This window comes from Salmo salar, chromosome ssa17 (assembly GCF_905237065.1).
Source record: "Salmo salar chromosome ssa17, Ssal_v3.1, whole genome shotgun sequence".
Taxonomy (NCBI): Eukaryota; Metazoa; Chordata; class Actinopteri; order Salmoniformes; family Salmonidae; genus Salmo; species Salmo salar.
This window is the reverse complement of record NC_059458.1, coordinates 501,337-520,295: the sequence shown is the minus strand read 5'-3', so window position 1 is coordinate 520,295 and position 18,959 is coordinate 501,337. Positions and strand designations below refer to the sequence as shown.

Here is an 18,959-nt window from a genome sequence, read left to right as displayed (position 1 = left end):
TCTTCTTAGCAAAGAGCAATTTCTCAAGCAAGAATTTGCTAGGACTGTCTGGGAGTGGTCTGAGTGGGGGGGCGACTGAAAACTAGCTGTTATTACCAAATTAATGAAGTCTGATGTAAAAGAAAATGACAAAACACACACAGATGAGCAGGCAGAGGTGGAAAATATGGATAGGATGTCCCCATTAAGTAAATTAATTTTGTAAATACAACTCCGGATCCAGTCTTCTCCATCACCCTCACTTTAATAAATACCAGCTATAGGCTGACAGGATAATGGAATAGTTCCAAAATCTTGAAGCTAAAACTTTAAAGTATTTGAAAGTGTCTGACTTATGTATTTGACCCTGATGTACTGGTTGGTTCCCAGACTACAAGTACCTATATAACCACTGTCCGGGCCCAGAGTGGAACGTCATGTGTCGGGGCTGCTGTGAGTACGACGTGATTCGCTGTAAGTGTCCCCTCCAGGGCACCCCCGTTGGCTACGCTGTGCCTTGCTGCCGCAACGCCCTCAACGAGTGTGACCCCTGCATCATCCACCCAGGTAAACCTGTCCAACACACCACCATGCTGGCTCAAAACCTGGGATGTCCATCCATTTTGGTTATTTTGTCTGGTAAACCCATGGAGGACTGGTTGAATGCATTCCTGCATGCTGTGTATTCGATTTTATTGACAACACCATGGTCAGATACATTATGCCTTGGTGCTGGATTTGTTAATACATGTTTAATTTGCAAAAATACACAGTATATGAGGTCATTCTACCAGTACATTTCTGAAATGTCTGCCCCTACAGTACCGTTAGATCCAGCATCATGTATTGACTGATGTTGTAGCCTCTATGCCATCTGCCTCCAAGGCTCTGTTATAAGCCTGGCAGACATACAAGAGCAGTGTTATGTCACCTAGAGTGAAATGCAGTGAGTTTCGGCCAACCACATTAGAGAGCAATGCCTAAACCCAATTATTTTCCAGAAAATAGAGAGCTACATATTGAGAGACATTGTACAATCCATTAAATTTACTTTTACTTTCGTTGAGTGCATCCCTCTGTTGTGGAAATTACCACCATGGACACCTGAAGTCAATCTTAAATGAATCATTCTTTATTAACAGCAAGCTGGAGAGGTTCCAACAAACTCAATGCATGCACCATAGTACACGTCGGTCAGGAGCTCCCCCGGGCAGTCCCGTTAGTTCTCTTATATACTGCTTACACAAGCAAGTTATATTTGCATGATTTAGCTTATTCATTATTCATCATTAATTAATCATTAACATTTGGTTCATGCATGTGACCGACCAATACCTCATGAGCAGTGCTTAATTTGAGTCGGATCCTGCCGGAACAAGATCCGGCACCTCTCCGTTTTGGACTGTTTTATTCCGGAACCTAATTGGCCGGATCCGGTACCACTTGTGGCATGAAAAATTACTATCACTTTTTGCAATGTACAAGACCAAAGTTCAAGTTGTGGTGCCTCTTCGTTAATTCTCCTGCCCCCACAAAAAAATAACCTAATGTGAAAAAGTTGATTTTCAGCCTGGGCCTAATATTCTATGAGTTGATTTGGGTTGGGCCGGCCCGGGTTTATGGTTTGCGAAACATTGTAATGCTTTTTTTCTGATAAAAACTAGTTCATTGCATCCGCCATGGAGCCCAGTTTCATAATATGACCATATTTCCCAGCTGCTTGCCGTCGTTTTGAAGTAATCACAAAAAAACAGGCCTTATTTTAGGGCCTTTTTCACCATGCCAGTTCCTATTAGTTCGATTCAGCACCGTGGCACCAACTCGCCTTCCGAAAGTTCTATTCACTACTTATTGTTCTACGTTACAATCTCCTCTTTGTAATTATGTAAGTGTGAGCAGCGAGCTAATTTGTAATCGATCACTAGACCAGAAATAGTTAGAAGTTTTCCTTTTTTCCCAACTTTCTCATTACGCAGACATAAGCACAGTTGACACCATCGAGGTGCAGATGTTTACTTTCTACACTAGTTGTTTTTTTCCAGTTTCGTCCAACGAACAGATTGTAGTGGTAAATAAAAAGGGATAAATGTTTTTGTGCCATTTAGGCAAAATGGAATTTTAAGCATCACAAAACAGGCTCTGCGAACGTTCGATTCAATTCATTTGCTATGGGCTCGCGCTAGTGTTCCAGTTTAGCCAACATTATTTTGCTGTTTTTCAGCCTTGGGTGAATTTTGACTTGTTCTATTGTCCAGCCTACTGTGTGAGAAGCGCGGCAATATCTCTCACATAACTAGAATTAGATTCACTTTCTATGATCGCTCTCCCTCTCTGCTCTGATAGACATGAGCCTGCAACTCTCATCTCTCAGCGTGTTGCACTTCATCATTTATTTCCTTATAGAATCAAAGCTGCGCGAAGGGTTCTGGAGGAACTTCACCACCCCCTGATAAATTCAAATACATTTGCCAAAGTTATAGAAGTATTGCTGTCTGTTCAGAATTGCTGTCTGTTCAGAATGAAATCATTCAGAATAGCCTACAACACCATGAGAATCCCTGTAATTTAGCCACAGAGGATCAACATCTTGTTTAAAAAAATAGCCTTGCTGTGGATTGTAGCGCAATAACAAGGAATAGCCTACAGTCGGGAACACGTGGCAAATCTGTCAGTGAAAATACAACACGCAGACAAAACAGGCCTTTCGCAATATTTCAAATGCAGTCGAGGGAAAACACAGGTTGGAAAGCAATGACTCCTGCTGAAAAGAGAAGACTATGCTGGAACACTACCGAAATATTTGATCAACTTCCAAATATTGTTTTACAAAAGAGAGGGGGTAGGCTTTTGGAACGAGCTCATCAACAATCGGCAGTGAAACTGGAAAGCATTTTTAGGACTATAATTTCATCCTCATATTGTAGCCTACAATATAATGTCTCCACACACCTAGGCTTAGGCTATTGATGGATTCAAGACAAGGTCATTTTTATTGATCTCAGATTTTTAGATTGTCAGTGCCATTTCGATCATTTGTGCAGTATTAAAAAAGATTCTGCCAAAGTCTAAAGTAAAATGACGTAGAATTGCATGAAATGTGTTTTTAAACGGCCAACAATTTCATGGTCCCGAGGCTACTAAAAATTATCCCAATGTGTGCAACTTCTGTAAGTGCCTCTGCTGTACTCTACTGCTCTATGCCACTACCACAAATGCAATGATATGCATACAATGCTATATAATAAAGGTGATTTTTTTCTTATGCTTTCTGATACCTCAGAAGTCCCTAGGTCACCCCCTTCTAGCACTCACTTTTGTTCTGGCACCTTCTGATTTACAAATTAAGCACTGCTCAAAAGGCTTCTTCTCTCCAAGCTGAGACCTTGAAACTGAGACACCCCTTTTGGTTCTCAAAACAATGTTCTGGGCGTACTGCCAAATTGCTTATACTGATTGAGAGGATTCCTCCCAGGCACGATCAATCAGTCAGTTGTATGCAACCCAGTCGAATTGGTTATTAGAAAAGCACAAACATAACATTTTCCTTCACACCTCTATGTTTGCTCTTCTGTTGTGTATTTACTCTGTGTGGGAGGTCTGTTGGCAATAATAAGGTTAATACAGCATAAATAATCTAAGAGAAAACATATTGCTGAAAAAGCACAATGAGTAGGTATAATATTTAACCACAAGTTGTTGCATGAATTATTGACCTATGGGAATATGCTAATACTTTCTCTTTATCAACATATATTCTTCATCTGCTTCATCTTCACATCACATGTACTCCTCGGCCTGAACTATTGGCCAGACACCCACACATTATTGACACTAACACACGCATGCGCATCCCTTTCCACCCTGAGGATACTGTATGGAGGAGGAGACATGGTAAAGTCATGTGATGTTTACACTGATACCTGTTGGTGTTTATATGTCCTGCTGCTGCATCCCTGACACCCATATCCCTGACTCCCAGCCTGTCCTCAGGATGTCTGCACTGCAGAGCACCACAGAACCCCCAAAGTGAAAATACATCTGAAACTCAGTCCTTCTGGGGGTTTTCTGGACATTTCTATTTCAGGAAGAACACATGTGTTTTTGTTGTTTTGTTACCCTGGTACAGTAGATGATGAGCCTGATGAGTTTAGCAGGACTGAGCTAAAGAGCAAACAGGCACTAACGGGAATACAGTAAAGGTATGTGGCTGATTGTAACCGAACTGTCATTGGGAACGGTCAAACCAAGACTGTGACTGAATGCATCACCCTTATGTTGAAGAGGTTTTAGATGTTTTAGTGTTCAATCAGCACTATCTAACCTCTTACTCTTTGTCTCTTTCTCCTAGCATTCACCCTCTTTCTTTTCTTTTCTTTTCTCTCCTCTCTCTGTCTTAGGTTGCAGCATATTTGAGAACTGTAAGCGGTGTAACAATGGGACGTGGGGGCCCAGAGATGATTTCTTCGTCAAAGGGAAGTACTGTGCTGAGTGTCGACCCGGCTGGTCAGGCGGTGACTGCTTGAGTGAGTGACTTCACTCCTTCCATATACCTCTACCCACATTACCTCCCAGAATGGTTATGGGTAAAACTCACCCTTAACCACAGATCTAGGATCAGTTTACTTTATTCCCCCAGTTGAAACAAAAACCATTAGGGGGATTAAATAATATCTGACCCTGTATCAAGGTTATAGGCAACTTCTACTAGCTTCCCTTCCATGCCTATAGGCACATACCTTCTACCTACAACCCAGTTAAACTGAACAAAATATAAATGCAACATGCAACAATTTCTAAGATTTTACTGAATTACAGATCATATAAAAAAAATCTGTCAATTGAAATACATTCATTAGGCCCTAATCTATGGATTTCATATGAATAGGAATACAGATACGAATCTGTTGTTCACAGATAACCTTAAAAAAGAGGTAGGGGTGTGGATCAGAAAAACAGTCAGGATCTGGTGTGACCACCATTTGCCTCATGCAGCGTGACGCATATCCTTCACATAGTGGATCAGGTTGTTGATTGTGGCCTGTGGAATGTAGTCCCACTCTTCTTCAATGGCTGTGTGAAGTAACTGGTTATTGTCGGGAACTGGAACACACTGTCGTACACGTCAATCCAGAGCATCCCAAACATGCTCAATAGATGACAGTTCTAGTGAGTATGCAGGCCATGGAAGAACTGGGACATTTTCAGCTACCAGGAATTGTATACAAATCCTTGCAACATTGGGCCGTGCATTATCATGCTGAAACATGAGGCGGATTAATGGCATGACAATGGGCCTTTGGATCTCGTTACGTTATCTCTGTGCATTCAAATTGCAAACGATAAAATGCCATTTTGTTCGTTGTCCGTAGTTTATGCCTGCCCATACCATAACCCCACCGCCACCATGGGGCACTCTATTCACAATGTTGACATCAGCAAAGCACTCGCCCACATGACGGCATACACTTGGTCTGTGGTTGTGAAGCCGGTTGGACATACTGCCAATTTCTCTAAAACAAGATTGGAGGCTGCTTATGGTAGAGAAATTAACATTATATTCTCTGGCAACAGCTTTGGTGAACATTCCTGCAGTCAACATGCCAATTTCACGCTCCCTCAAAACTTGTGACATCTATAGCATTGTGTTGATTATTAGACAAGGTTCACTTGTGTAATGATCATGCTGTTTAATAATCTTCTTGATATGCCACAACTGTCAGGTGGATGGATTATCTTGGCAAAGGAGAAATGCTCACTAACATGGATGTAAACAAATGTGTGCAGAAAATATTAGATAAATAAGCTTTTTATGCGAATGGAACATTTCTGTGACCTTACATGTTGTGTTGATATTTTGGTTCAGTGTACTATAGGAGAGACGTCTGGCACAACTGTATATTAGGTGGATGAAAGCCAAATGCCTCAGGGTTTTATCATTCAATGAGCTGAAATAACAAGTCAAGACACTGTTAATCAACATCCTGGAATCTCACAATACCATTTGATATGTCTTGTCTGGAGTATAGCTTTAACAATATGCAAATAACAAAATGTGCTGTGAGGCACAGGTAGAAAGACTTTTCATCAACAGCAGAAACTTGGCATGTGTTTGTGGCTCTAGGCCGCAGGCCTGTGGTTTCTGCGTATTTTGAATATTTTTTCCAGCCTGCAGTTTTAATTTGTCTCCCATTTGAAATGTATTATTTTTCGTGTATTTTTTATGTGCTATCTAGAAACTAAACGGGTTCTTCGGCTGAGCCCATAGGAGAACCCTTTTTGCTTCCAGGTAGAACGATTTACACAGAGGGTTCTACATTGAACCCAAAAGTGTTCTACCTGGAACCAAAAATGGTTCTCCTATGGGGACAGCCGAAGAACCCTTTTGGAACCCTTTTCTCTACGAGTGTATACCATTTTCTTACTACGTAACTAGTAACCAACATGCAATTCCTCAACTCTACAAGGCAATAACATACAGTGTAATTTGAAAACATTTCTAAAAACATAATTCCACTTTGACATTATGGGGTATTGTGTGTATTGTAGATCAGTGCCTTCAGAAAGTGTTCACACCAAGATTTGTCGGACTAAAATGGATTTAATTGTCATTTATTGTTAACGATCGAGTGGAATAAATGATATATACTGTATATACATTGTTGTCCTTAAGACATTTTTCCACAAATTTGGAAGTATGCTTGGGGTCATTGTCCATTTGGAAGACCCATTTGTGACCAAGCTTTAACTTCCTGACTGATGTCTTGAGATGTTGCTTTAATATATCCACATAATTTTCCTACCTCATGATGCCATCTATTTTGTGAAGTGCACCAGTCCCTCCTGCAGCAAAGCACCCCCACAACATGATGCTGCCACCCCGTGCTTCATGGTTGGGATGGTGTTCTTCGGCTTGCAAGCCTCCCCCTTTTTCCTCCAAACATAACGATGATCATTATTGCCAAACAGTTCTATTTTTGTTTCATCAGACCAGAGGACATTTCTCCAAAAAGTACGATCTTCGTCCCCATGTGCAGTTGGAAACTAGTCTGGCTTTTTTATGGCTGTTTTGGAGCAGTGGCTTCTTCCTTGCTGAGCGGCCTTTCAGGTTATGTCGATATAGGACTCGTTTTACTGTGGATATAGATACTTTTGGACCTGTTTCCTCCAGCATCTTCACAAGGTCCTTTGCTGTTGTTCTGGGATTGATTTGCACTTTTTGCACCAAAGTACGTTCATCTCTAGGAGACAGAATGCGTCTCCTTCCTGAGCGGTATGACGGCTGCGTGGTCCTATGGTGTTTATACTTGCGTACTATTGTTTGTACAGATGAACATGGTACCTTCAGGCATTTGTAAATTGCTCCCAAGGATGAACCAGACTTGTGGAGGTCTGCAATTTTTTTCTGAGGCCTTGGTTGATTTCTTTTGATTTTCCCATGATGTCAAGCAAAGAGGCACTGAGTTTTAAGGTAGGCCTTGATATACATCCACAGGTACACCTCCAATTGACTCAAATTATGTCAATTAGCCTATCAGAAGCTTCTAAAGCCATGACATCATTTTCTGGAATTTTCCAAGCTGTTTAAAGGCACAGTCAACTTAGTGTATGTAAACTTCTGACCACCTGGAATTGTGATACAGTGAATTATAAGTGAAATAATCTGTCTGTAAACAATTGTTGGACAAATTACTTGTGTCATGCACAAAGTAGATGTCCTAACTGACTTGCCAAAACTATAGTTTGTTAACAAGAAATTTGTGGAGTGGTTAAAAAATGAGTTTTAATGACTCCAACCTAAGTTTATGTAAACTTCCGACAACAACTGTATATTTTTTTACATACATTTTTACACTAATATATATTGATTAGATACTGTAAGTATTCAACCCCCTGCGTCAATACATGTTAGAATCACCTTTGGCATCGATTACAGCTGTGAGTCTTTCTGGGTAACTCTCTAAGGGATTTGCACACCTGGAGTGTAAGATAGTTTCCCATTATTCTTAAAAAAATCTTAAAGCTCTGTCAAGTTGATAATCATTGCCAGACAGCTATTTTCAAGTCTTGCAATAGAGTTTCAAGCCAATTTCAATCAAAACTGTGACTAGGCCACTGAGGAATATTCCATGTTGTCTTGGTAAGTAAACACTTGGCCTTGTGTTTTAGGTTATTGTCCTGCTGAAAGGTGAATTTGTCTCCCAGTGTCTGGTGGAAAGCAGACCGAACCAAGTTTTCCTCTTGGATCTTACCTGTGCTTAGATCTATTCTGTTTATTTTTACCCAAAACAAAACTGCATAGCCCTTGCCAATGACAAGCACACCCATAATATGATGCTGCCACCACCATGCGTGAAAACATGTACTCAGTCATGTGTTGGATTTGCCCAAAACACAACACTTTGTATTCAGTATTACTTTAGTGCCTTATTGCAAACAGGATGCATGTTTTGGAATATTTGTATTGTGCACAGGCTTCCTTCTTTCCAATCTGTCATTTATGTTAGGATTGCGGAGTAATAACAATGTTCTCCTATCACAGCCATTAAACTCTGTAACTGTTTTAATATCACCATTGGTCTCATGGTGAAATCCCTGAGCGGTTTCCTTCCCCCCTGGCAACTGAGTTAGGAAGGGAGCCTGTATCTTTGTAGTAACTGTGTATATAGATACACCATCCAAAATGTAATTAATACCTTCACCATGCTCAAAGGGATAGTCTACTTTATTTTATTTTTACCCATCTACCAATAGGTGCCTTTCTTTGTGAGGCCTTGTAATACCTCCCTGGTCTTTGTCATGAAATACACTGCTTGACTGAGGGAAGTTAGAAATAATTGGATGTTTGGGGTATAGAGATGGGGTAGTCCTTTAAAAATCATGTGAAACACTATTATTGCACACAGAGTGAGTCCATACAACGTATTATGTGACTTGTTACTTTACTCCTGAACTTATTTAAGCTTGCCATAACAAAAGGGTTGAATACTTACTGACTCAAGACATTTTAGCTTTTCATTTGTAATTAATTGGGAAACATTCTAAAAACATAATTTCACTTTGACATTATGGGGTATTGTGTGTAGATTTGTGTCACAAAATCTCAATATAATCAATTTTAAGTTCAGGCAGTAACATAACAAAATGTGACCGACCTGGTCGATTTGGTCTTATGTGGCAAAATTTGAAATTGTGTTTTTTACATTGGATAAAAGAAGAGACTCAGAACTAGACAATGGTTTAACATACACTACAGTTGAGGAACAATGGAAAAGTAATTCTGCTTTGAAAGTTGATACATTTGTAACCTCACTTTAATGTTTTGGTAAACCTACTGGAGAGCTCTCCTTTGTCTACACCCATTCAGCATCGTTCACACCCTCTTAAGCCTTAGTCCCACCCATCTCTTTAAGGATTCACATGTGAGGCCAAGTACTAAACAACCAAAGATTTCAAGGCTAAAGGCTGGTTTATACTATGTCTATTGACAGTTGTTGCAGTGACATCATGAACATGCTATTGTCGTCCGACATCAAACTTGTCGTTGTCGTTTTGAAAAAGTATAAACACAAAAACTACAGGCTGCATGACACCAGCAGCCTGGTGGTACAAAATAGCATAACTACTGTAGTGTTTTTTAAAACCAATATATCCACCCATTTAAACATGTATTTAGTGTTTGTCAATCTAGCGAACCAGGCAACTAAAAGCAACTTTTCTAAACAATGTTTTGGTTTGTTTTTAGCTTGTTAGCTAGCTAGCTAGCTGGCTAGCCAGTTCAAATAATGACCATGCCATATAGCTGACAACATCTTCACTTTAGCTCATTTGTCTTCATTATTACAGAAAAATAAACTCACAACAAAATCATTATTTACAAGTTAATGGCAAGTCAATTACAGAAAATAGCTTACGGGTGTGAGTGTGATGAAATAAAAGCAGGGCTTTCTACCGGAGAATTTTAGAACTTGGACACTGTCTCATTGACCTGACGTTATATTGTAATTTGACTTTGGTGCAGGTCACATTCTTCACATTACCCTCTCTGGTAAACACATACTATATCAAATAAAATCTAAGTTGATTTGTCACATGCACAGGTCACAGAAGGTGTGGTGAAATTGTTACTTTCATAGTAGAGTATTTTGTTTAGACATGTAGCTAACTAGCTAAATAATTAACCATAATCCCAACTCATAACGTTACTACCCTGCATGAATCTTCAGGTAGCTAACCATTCAGGTTCAACGTTGGTTAGCTAGCTAACATTAGGCTATAACTAGCAATGCAAATGGCTCTGGGATACAAATAATATTACTAGACAGATCATACACACTTATCATTAGCTAACGAGCCAGCCAGCTAACATTAGCTAGCTAGCAAGCTAACAGTATGTTTTAACTTCAAATGAAAACGATTTTCTGACAAAATTAGAAACGTATAATATCTGAAAATGTAGCTAGCTAGACTATCTTAACCGTATACATGGATGGACCCTTCTCCCTCTCTGTCACGAATGCCATGGTTGCCCTTAGTTTGAAGATGTAATCTGGAGCCAGGTGTTTTATACAACAGCCTTCTGTGTGTTCTCTTTTCAACTCCCTCTGCGTATTTGCAATCAAACGGCAGAATTTCCTTCATACCCTTAGCTATCATACTATAAAAATGTTTATGTTCAAATGCCTCTCCTGTGAAGTAGTGAGGTGTGACATACACCTAGTTCACTGAAATGAGTCCCAAATGTGGAAAAAGTCAAGGGGTGTGAATACTTTCTGAAGGCACTGTATGAGCTACACAACACAATGATTTACTTGTAATGAATAGAAACTGGCCAAATTATGATTCAAACGATCAGCTAGTATGCTGTCTTACAGTAACATATAATTACATCAAGAAATGAAAAGCCTATTGCATTGCATAATTATGTAAAGTGTGAGCTCTGAATTGGTTCTTTTCCTGTTTACAGAGTGTGGAGGAGTGATCCATAAACGTCAGGGCCACATAGTCCTGGAGAGCTACCCCACCAACGCTCGTTGTGAGTGGACTGTTCAGGTGGACCGAGCATTCACCATCGATTTCAGGTGGGTGTGACCAACCACGTATTTGACCTGGGTTGTCTCTGAACTTCAAGACCGAGTTAGTTCACTGAACTTAAAAATCTCTACGGGATTGCTGTCCCCATACCGGGATGGTTGAGCTAATGTGCGCTAATGTGATTAGCATGACGTTGTAAGTAACAGCAAACTTTGCAGGACATATGGGCAGAAAGCTTAAATTCTTGTTAATCTAACTGCACTGTCCAATTTACAGTAGCTATTACAGTGAAAAAATACCATACTATTGTTTGAGGAGAGTGCACAACAATTTTTTTAAATCAATTGATACATTCACCTCTGAAGGTAAATAATGTACTTACATTCAGTAATCTTGCTCTGATTTGAATCCTGAGGGTCCCAGAGATAAAATGTACCACAGTTTTGTTTGATAAAATCCATTTTTATATTCAAATGTAAGATCTGGGTTCTACAGTTTGAACCCCTGCTGCCTCTGGCTCCACACCCACCCCGCCCGGCCATCTAGATGTGTGAAAGTTAGTGTATAAGCTAATGATCCATCATGTATGACATTCCTGGGAGTGTGTAAACTTAAATGTTATATTACCATATCATTTTTGTATTTTCTCTATAGTTATGTACTTATAAATGTATCAATTTACCAATTCGGCACCTTTGGGCAGACTTGATACAAAATATTGTCCAGTATTACAATGCTTCATTGGATCAATCTGAAACTTTGCACACACACTGCTGTCATCTAGTGGTCAAAATCTAAATTGCGCCCAAACTGCAATATTATATTATGGCCTTTCTCTTGCATTTCAAATATGATGGAACAAAAAATATTTAGAAAACTCATGTTTTTTTGTTTGTATTATCTTTTACCAGATCTAATGTGTTATATTCTCCTACAGCCATTTCACATTTCCACACACTTCAAAGTGTTTCCTTTCAAATGGTATCAAGCATATGCATATCCTTGCTTCAGGTCCTGAGATACAGGCATGGGTATGTCATTTTTGGCGAAAATTGAAAAAAAGGGTCAGATCCTTAGGAGGTTTTAATTTAAGCCTGGTGTTGCTCAATGACAGCTAGTTCTAGCTAGTCTAGCATTGTGAAACAATAAGTGTCACTTAGTCATATTTTCCTCTGACATGAAAAGGCTAGACTTTGGCCTCTCTGGTGACCATCTGTAATAGTTATTAATACTTGACCCATTTAAGACTAATTTAATTTCAGTTTTCACAGTTCTATGAGAGGTATTTCATGGCCCAATGTCTAGACGAAGGTTGGAACCACTCATAGTCTTGAGGAAAAGTCATTGCATTTCATTTATGTGATGTATTTTTTCCAAAATACATAAAACTTTTTGACAGGCAAGCATATATTTGAGGGCTTTTATGATAAAAAAAATAGCCACATTGAATATTGAGCTGCATTCAGTCTGTTGGCACAATGCATAGTACATACAATAATAGTTTGTGTGTTAAGATAAACAGTTCCATAGTAAAAAATTGCATTTTTCACATACACATAAAGTACCAGGTTAAACTACACAACCATGCCAAGCTCAGACAAGCTCCATGATCAGAAGACAAATGCGTCTGCAAGTACAGTAAAGAAATAAAACAGGTTTTCATGCCCGCTTGGGCTATCGTCACACGACATGGTCTATCGACAGAAAGAGATTGATGAAATATCTCCAAGTGAAGAAATAGGGCCTCATACTGCTGTTTTATGAATTTATGACATACACGCCACATAAACCATGAATGAAATAGTGCTCCTCTCTGTTTCATGTTGCTCTGCTCATAGTTGGATTAATGGAAAGTTATGAGTTTTGGCATCAGCCAGCTAAACCTTACTGGCACGGCCATCTTCTATTTATTACTCACTACTCTTGGCTACATCGCGCTTATTTATTGCCGTACTAATGATGGACAACAACACACTCAGCGAGTTACACAACAACACACGCTGCACGCCAATACTTTTAAGGCCCTAAGATATTCCTGAAAACGAAAACCCAGGGCCAATTAGCACAAGCCCCCTTTTTTCTGAACTAGGAAAGTCAGTTAAGAACAAATTCTTATTTTCAAAGACGGCCTAGGAACTGCCTTGTTCAGGGGCAGAACGACAGATTTGTACCTTGTCAGCTAGGGGATTCAAACTTTCAACCTTTCGGTTACTAGCCCAACACTAACCACAAGGCTACCATGACGTAAGAGACTTTGATAACACTTAGGGGAACTTGGTATTGTGACAAAGTCTGATTTAAAATATGAAGTAAAATTCTCCTTTGTATGTCGAGCCAAAGATCTTAAATCTACAAATATATAATGTAAACTCACACTCCATCCAAATCCTTGTTTTCTGTATTCCCTGTACTGTTTCCAGCTGGCATCACTCACTGTTTTTGCAGCCTGTGTCACTAACAATTGTATCGTCATATCTTACATTTTTCATCTTAGCTCAAGTGCATTATTATCCCATTAGTTCCATACAGTAACAATTGTAGCTTTGTTGCCTCAAATTGGACAGCATTAGACATGATCTCAGCTGAAAGCCTTGCAGATTTATTTTTTATAACGACTCTGAGTCAATTTCTTTTTAGCATTGATCTCTTTTGCAGACGAGGGAAGCATAAAAAAAGATGACCGTATGAAAAAGTACTCATCAGTGTTGCCTTGGTGAAAAGATTCCATATCCATAATAGATTTCGCTTCCACCACAATGGGAGGAATTTAAACATTCAATTCTCACCTCCATTTAAAAGGAAGTGAGTTGTGCAAAGTAGTGGAATCACTGTTCCAATCACTACTGCTGGCTGTAGTAAAATTCAGGGGTGTGAGATGGTGCCAGCCAGGATGGCAGAGCCAGTAAAGCCAGGTAGGCGCTCCCTCTTACGGTTGCTCCAGGAAAACAAGGGATCTAGCAGGAAAGAAAGAGAAGCCTCCCTACTCAGAGTCAAGGGGGGCAACGAGGTGCAATAACACTCCATTTACATCATGTTTACCATGTATACCAAGTGAGAAATCTCTTAATTGGTTTTAAATGGAAAATCCAGGCCTGGTTACTGCAATGAAAACTTTCTGGCTGGAATAAACAGAGGAGTGAAGGGATGACTGAATGGTATAAGTGACTAGCTGAAACAAACCGTGCCAATTGGCTTTCATATACACACCTTTTAAATGTCACTGCAAGAGAATAGGTACGTTGTCAAAATAAATACTTTTTTCACTGCAATGTTTTAGCTGTAGACACATCTATTTCCAGGTTTATTCAAGGTGAGGAGATCAATTTATGTGGATTTGTGTCTCAAACCAACCCCCCAAACCCTATACTCCCATTAGTACTTCACATTGAGGTAAACTGTCAATACCACTAAATAAACTCAGTTGACCTCTGCTACAGGTACAATCATTTAGAACAGTCTCCCCAAGCTACTTCTAACCACCCTCCCTCTATCCCTTCCTCTCCACCCACAGGTTCATGATGCTGAGCCTGGAGTTTGACCATTCCTGTCGCTACGACTACATCGAGGTGCGTGATGGTGACAGTATCAACTCTCGTGTGATTGGTCGGTTCTGTGGGAACAACAGGCCTGCTCCAATCCAGAGCTCTGGCAACTCCCTACACGTCCTGTTTGTAGCTGATGGCTATAAGAACTTTGACGGCTTCTTCGCCACCTTCCAAGAAAGCTCAGGTAGGAACAGTACCTCCCAGAGTAGATTTAGTACCAAAAGTTGGCAAATTGATGAATAAGATCTGGGAATATATTGTGGTTTGCAAATATCCCATCATAAGTTGGGAAAGTTTAGAAAAATACTTGAGGGCTTCGGTAGCAACCTGAATGTTAACTTATGGCTGTTATGATAACTAAGCAGAGCACACCCTTATCAAACTCATTCCAGGGAATCCCTGCTTGGCAGCCTAAGAGAGAAACCACATAAGTACCAACTTAACCTGTCACTCAGCTCCTCATTCAAACCCAATCACCATGAACACACATGGTAACACAGTACTCCAAGCACTCCACTGAAGCCAAAAAATACATACCACAGGCTACTGTACATTTTGGGGATGGGTGTTGGAGAGAATTTAAACACCACATGAACACATGAATTTAAACACCAAAGTATTTTCTCACCTGTATACAGTTTATACTTTTTTTGCCATATCCCCCAAATAAACAATCCACTACAAACTTTGACTGTATTTCAGATCAATACTCAGGACAGATCAATGGTTCCTCTCCTGGTCTCCTTTGATTAGTGCAGATGAAGGGTGGGAGCGAGGAAAGCCTGCAATTATGTGTATATTTTTTAACTACTGTTATGTAGCCCATGTAATGTGTCTAAGCCTCCTTTCTGCTCCCGTGTGTTTTCAGCATGCAGCTCCTCTCCCTGTCTCCATGATGGAACCTGTATCCTGGACACGTCCCACTCCTACCACTGTGGCTGTCTGGCTGGCTACACTGGACAGAGGTGTGAGAATGGTGAGTACACTAAACTTTGGGTCAATCTATTCACAGAGGTGATGTGACTTGTGTTACTGGTGTCTTCCAGCTGTATAGTACAGTTAAAACAAAGACCTCAGACAACAAGCATGCAGAGTATCTATGTTGGAATTCTCCCATGACCATCTCTTCAGAGAGTCCCATTAGTGCTTACAACAATGAGTAAGTCACAATCACTGATCATCTCCCTATTCCCTACTGGTCATCTCCCTATTCCCTGCTGTCATCTCCCTCTCTAGCCCTGTGAAATCAGCAGCTGGGGAAACTGTGTCCCATGTCGACAGATGGACCATAAACCACTATGACCACCTGACAGAATTCTGACTTCATGAAACTGCACCTCACCATCTGAGTTTACTGTATGTATGGATAGTAAACATCTTGGAGAGAAAGACCGACCCAGAGCGAATGACGAGAGCGAGAGAGAGAGGCAGAGAGGAAGAGAGAGAATGACAGATATGGGCAAATGGAAAATAAGTGAGCAAGACTAAGCTAGGCTAAGCTTCCCACAGCCCATCTCAATCTGGGTCAGTCACCTGCCTGCCAACCAAACCATGCCATGCAGCCCTCTACCTCGTCCCGAGAGGGCTCCAACATGGCCCTGTATAGCTGGAGCTCCTTCTGTCCACAGCTTCACCACAACCCTGCTTCTTTATGGCCGTCTGGACTCAGGCCTAGGTTTCCTTACCCAGCATCACGCCCCTCCACCCCGCCCCTCTCCTCCCCCCGGACCCTTTGAAAACAGCAAGAGCCTTGTAATATTTTTAGGGCTAAAATTGAGACTATACAACTAATGTTGAACGAAACTGCTTCTATAATATGAGGCAGCTTTTCCATTGGATGAGAGGAGATCATAAAACGCATGGGAGAAGTGGAGGGATGGAATTTCGTCCATCTGGTATTCCCGTGAGGAGGGATGGACTGCTCGTTTGTGTGGTAGATTTAGGATAACACTAATGTCGTATACAACCATTATCAGAATAACATGATTTCAAGAAAGGATTCTTTCCTAACTCTCTGTATATGTCGGATGCAGTCTTTATTTTAGACTAAGAATATTGAACCATAGTTTCCGAGACGTTGACAGGACTTAGTGGTGAATTAATTGTGCTTCTTTAATCATAACATCCTCTGTTAGCATTCTTTCATAATTGCACTATGACTCATCCAAGTAGAGAGAGCCCAGTGGGAGATATACTGGTGGAGAGAGACAGACAGATGGACAGACAGACAGACAGACAGACAGACAGACAGACAGACAGACAGACAGACAGACAGACAGACAGACAGACAGACACTGGGATGGGAGGACTTGGGTGTGGGCAAACAGAGGACATGATTGGTTCTCAATTCAACATCCCTATACATTTGAGCTGTTTTTCCAATAAGAAAATGACTCAATAGGGTTGTGCACGTTTTTTCTTTTCCATGTCTGGAATTCCAAGCGAGTTTTCCCTGTCCCGTCCCACGTGCGGCTCAACTGAAGGGTGGAAACACTGGAAGGCAGGGAGACAGTGATTATAGGGAGGGTTCCTCTGATGGTTTTGGACTACACTGCTGTCAGAACATGGCCAGAGAGAGGGAGAGAGGCATGGGGTGGGTCCTGCAATGCTATGCCCCAATAGCCACAGTAAGGCCAGTCATATAGAATGAACATAATAAGTCTGTGTAGGTGTGAGCATGTGTTTGTGCAGACATGTGTGTGATTGGTATTTAGCTTGGTTCCAGATCAGAGAGAGGGGACCCAATGGTGAATTACAAGTTGATGTGTGCTATTTGTGTCAATCAAGTTCTCTATTTCACAGTCGGGCATTGTCTGAACATTTACACACTATTCTATTCCAGTCAACCAACCCAAGCTGCATGCTACTAACCCACATCATAAAAACACCCACTACCTTGGAAAATTGAACAGTTTAACTAAAGCTTCTTTTTACTGGGAGTTTTCTATTTATTCCTCTGTTCCAGACAACGTGTTAACATCCCCTTGTGAGCTGTTCTCACTTTTACCAAGCCTGCTGAAATGATCTATTAATAAGGCAGTAAGATGTGGAGGCTATATTTATAACTTCTAGCTACTGTTGGTAGAGCATGGCGCTTGCAACGCCAGGGTTGTGGGTTTCGATTCCCACGGGGGACCAGTACTTAAAAAAAACAAAAAAACATGTCATAAAATGTATGCACTCTACTGTAAGTCGCTCTGGATAAGAGCGTCTGCTAAATGACTAAAATGTAAATGTAAAATGTAATGCTGAGGAGGAAGAATGGGTTTGTGAGCTGTGAACTGGGTTCTGAGAGCCCTGAAGCTGTAGGTGGCTGTTCATAAGGTGTGTTAACACTTGATAATAATGTACTAATTCCGCACAGCAGTAAACGCACTTAGGTTATGTGAGCAGTAGCTGTGTGGTCTTTTCTGGCCAAGTGGGATGAAGTTGTGTTTAGGACTGGCAGAAGATTGCTAGCAATATAGCGGACAGAAGACGAAACACTGTAACAATGTGTTCAGAATGTGTGTGGGGTGGACTCCCGAGTGGCGCAGCGGTCTAAGGCATTGCATCGCAGTGCTTGAAGCGTCACTAAAGACCTGGGTTCATTCCAGGGCTGTCCCACAACCGGCCGTGGCCGGGAGTTCCATAGGGCGTCATACAATTGGCCCAGTGTTGTCTGGGTTAGGAGAGGGTTTGGTCGGGGGGGTGTTGTTTATATTTCAGTGTGTGTGCGTAGCACTACATTCTGAGGTCTCCTAATGTCTTTGTACATATGTTTTTGTGTCCTTCCAGTTGTAGGGTGCAGGAGGCCCCCAATACCTGTCCATGGCTCCACAGAGGGGATATTCCATCACTCAGGGGAGCGAGTCACGTTCCGCTGTGACCCTGGATTCGAGCTGAGGGGGATCCGCACCGCCATCTGCCTCCAGGATGGCACCTGGAGCGCCCCTGCCCCCCAGTGTGGTAAGAGGCCAGAGAGAGAGGGGCACAGCACAACGAACAATTTAGATGCTTGGTGAAAAAATCCAACCTGATTGACCTTAGAGACCTTGACACTGTGGGTTTGTTTTATACAATACATTTTGAGACATGTTAACACAACAGCTCCTCTAAGGAATAAACATATTTACAACTCATCTGCAAATTCAATAGTGTCTGACAATCTGAATCCCAGCATCACTGAGCCTACATGTTATCTGTGTTCCTCTGCAGTGCCTATGGTGAAATTATGTGCCATCCCAACCAAGCCTGTCCATGGAGACCACTTCCTAGTGTACGGGCCCAATGATGTCATCATAGCCCTGCAGTACCTGTGCTACCGGCCCTACAAGCTGAGCGGGATGCACCAGAGGACCTGTTTGCCCAACAAGACCTGGAGCGGAACACCCCCCACATGTGGTAAAGGTTAGGATCAGAGCA

The 18,959-nt window shown here is 41.1% G+C and overlaps 1 pseudogene across 1 annotated transcript in view; it reads left to right on the top strand.

Annotated features, from left to right (window-relative positions):
- The window catches only part of LOC123728113 (inactive serine protease PAMR1-like), a 53,745-nt pseudogene that overhangs the window by 21,000 nt on the left and 13,786 nt on the right, over nucleotides 1-18,959 (top strand). Inside the window, exons 2-8 of the transcript XR_006759952.1 lie at nucleotides 370-546; nucleotides 4,377-4,502; nucleotides 10,943-11,057; nucleotides 14,522-14,739; nucleotides 15,424-15,531; nucleotides 18,333-18,503; nucleotides 18,753-18,944. The product of XR_006759952.1 is annotated as an inactive serine protease PAMR1-like (transcript). The remainder of the gene's footprint in view (nucleotides 1-369; nucleotides 547-4,376; nucleotides 4,503-10,942; nucleotides 11,058-14,521; nucleotides 14,740-15,423; nucleotides 15,532-18,332; nucleotides 18,504-18,752; nucleotides 18,945-18,959) is intronic.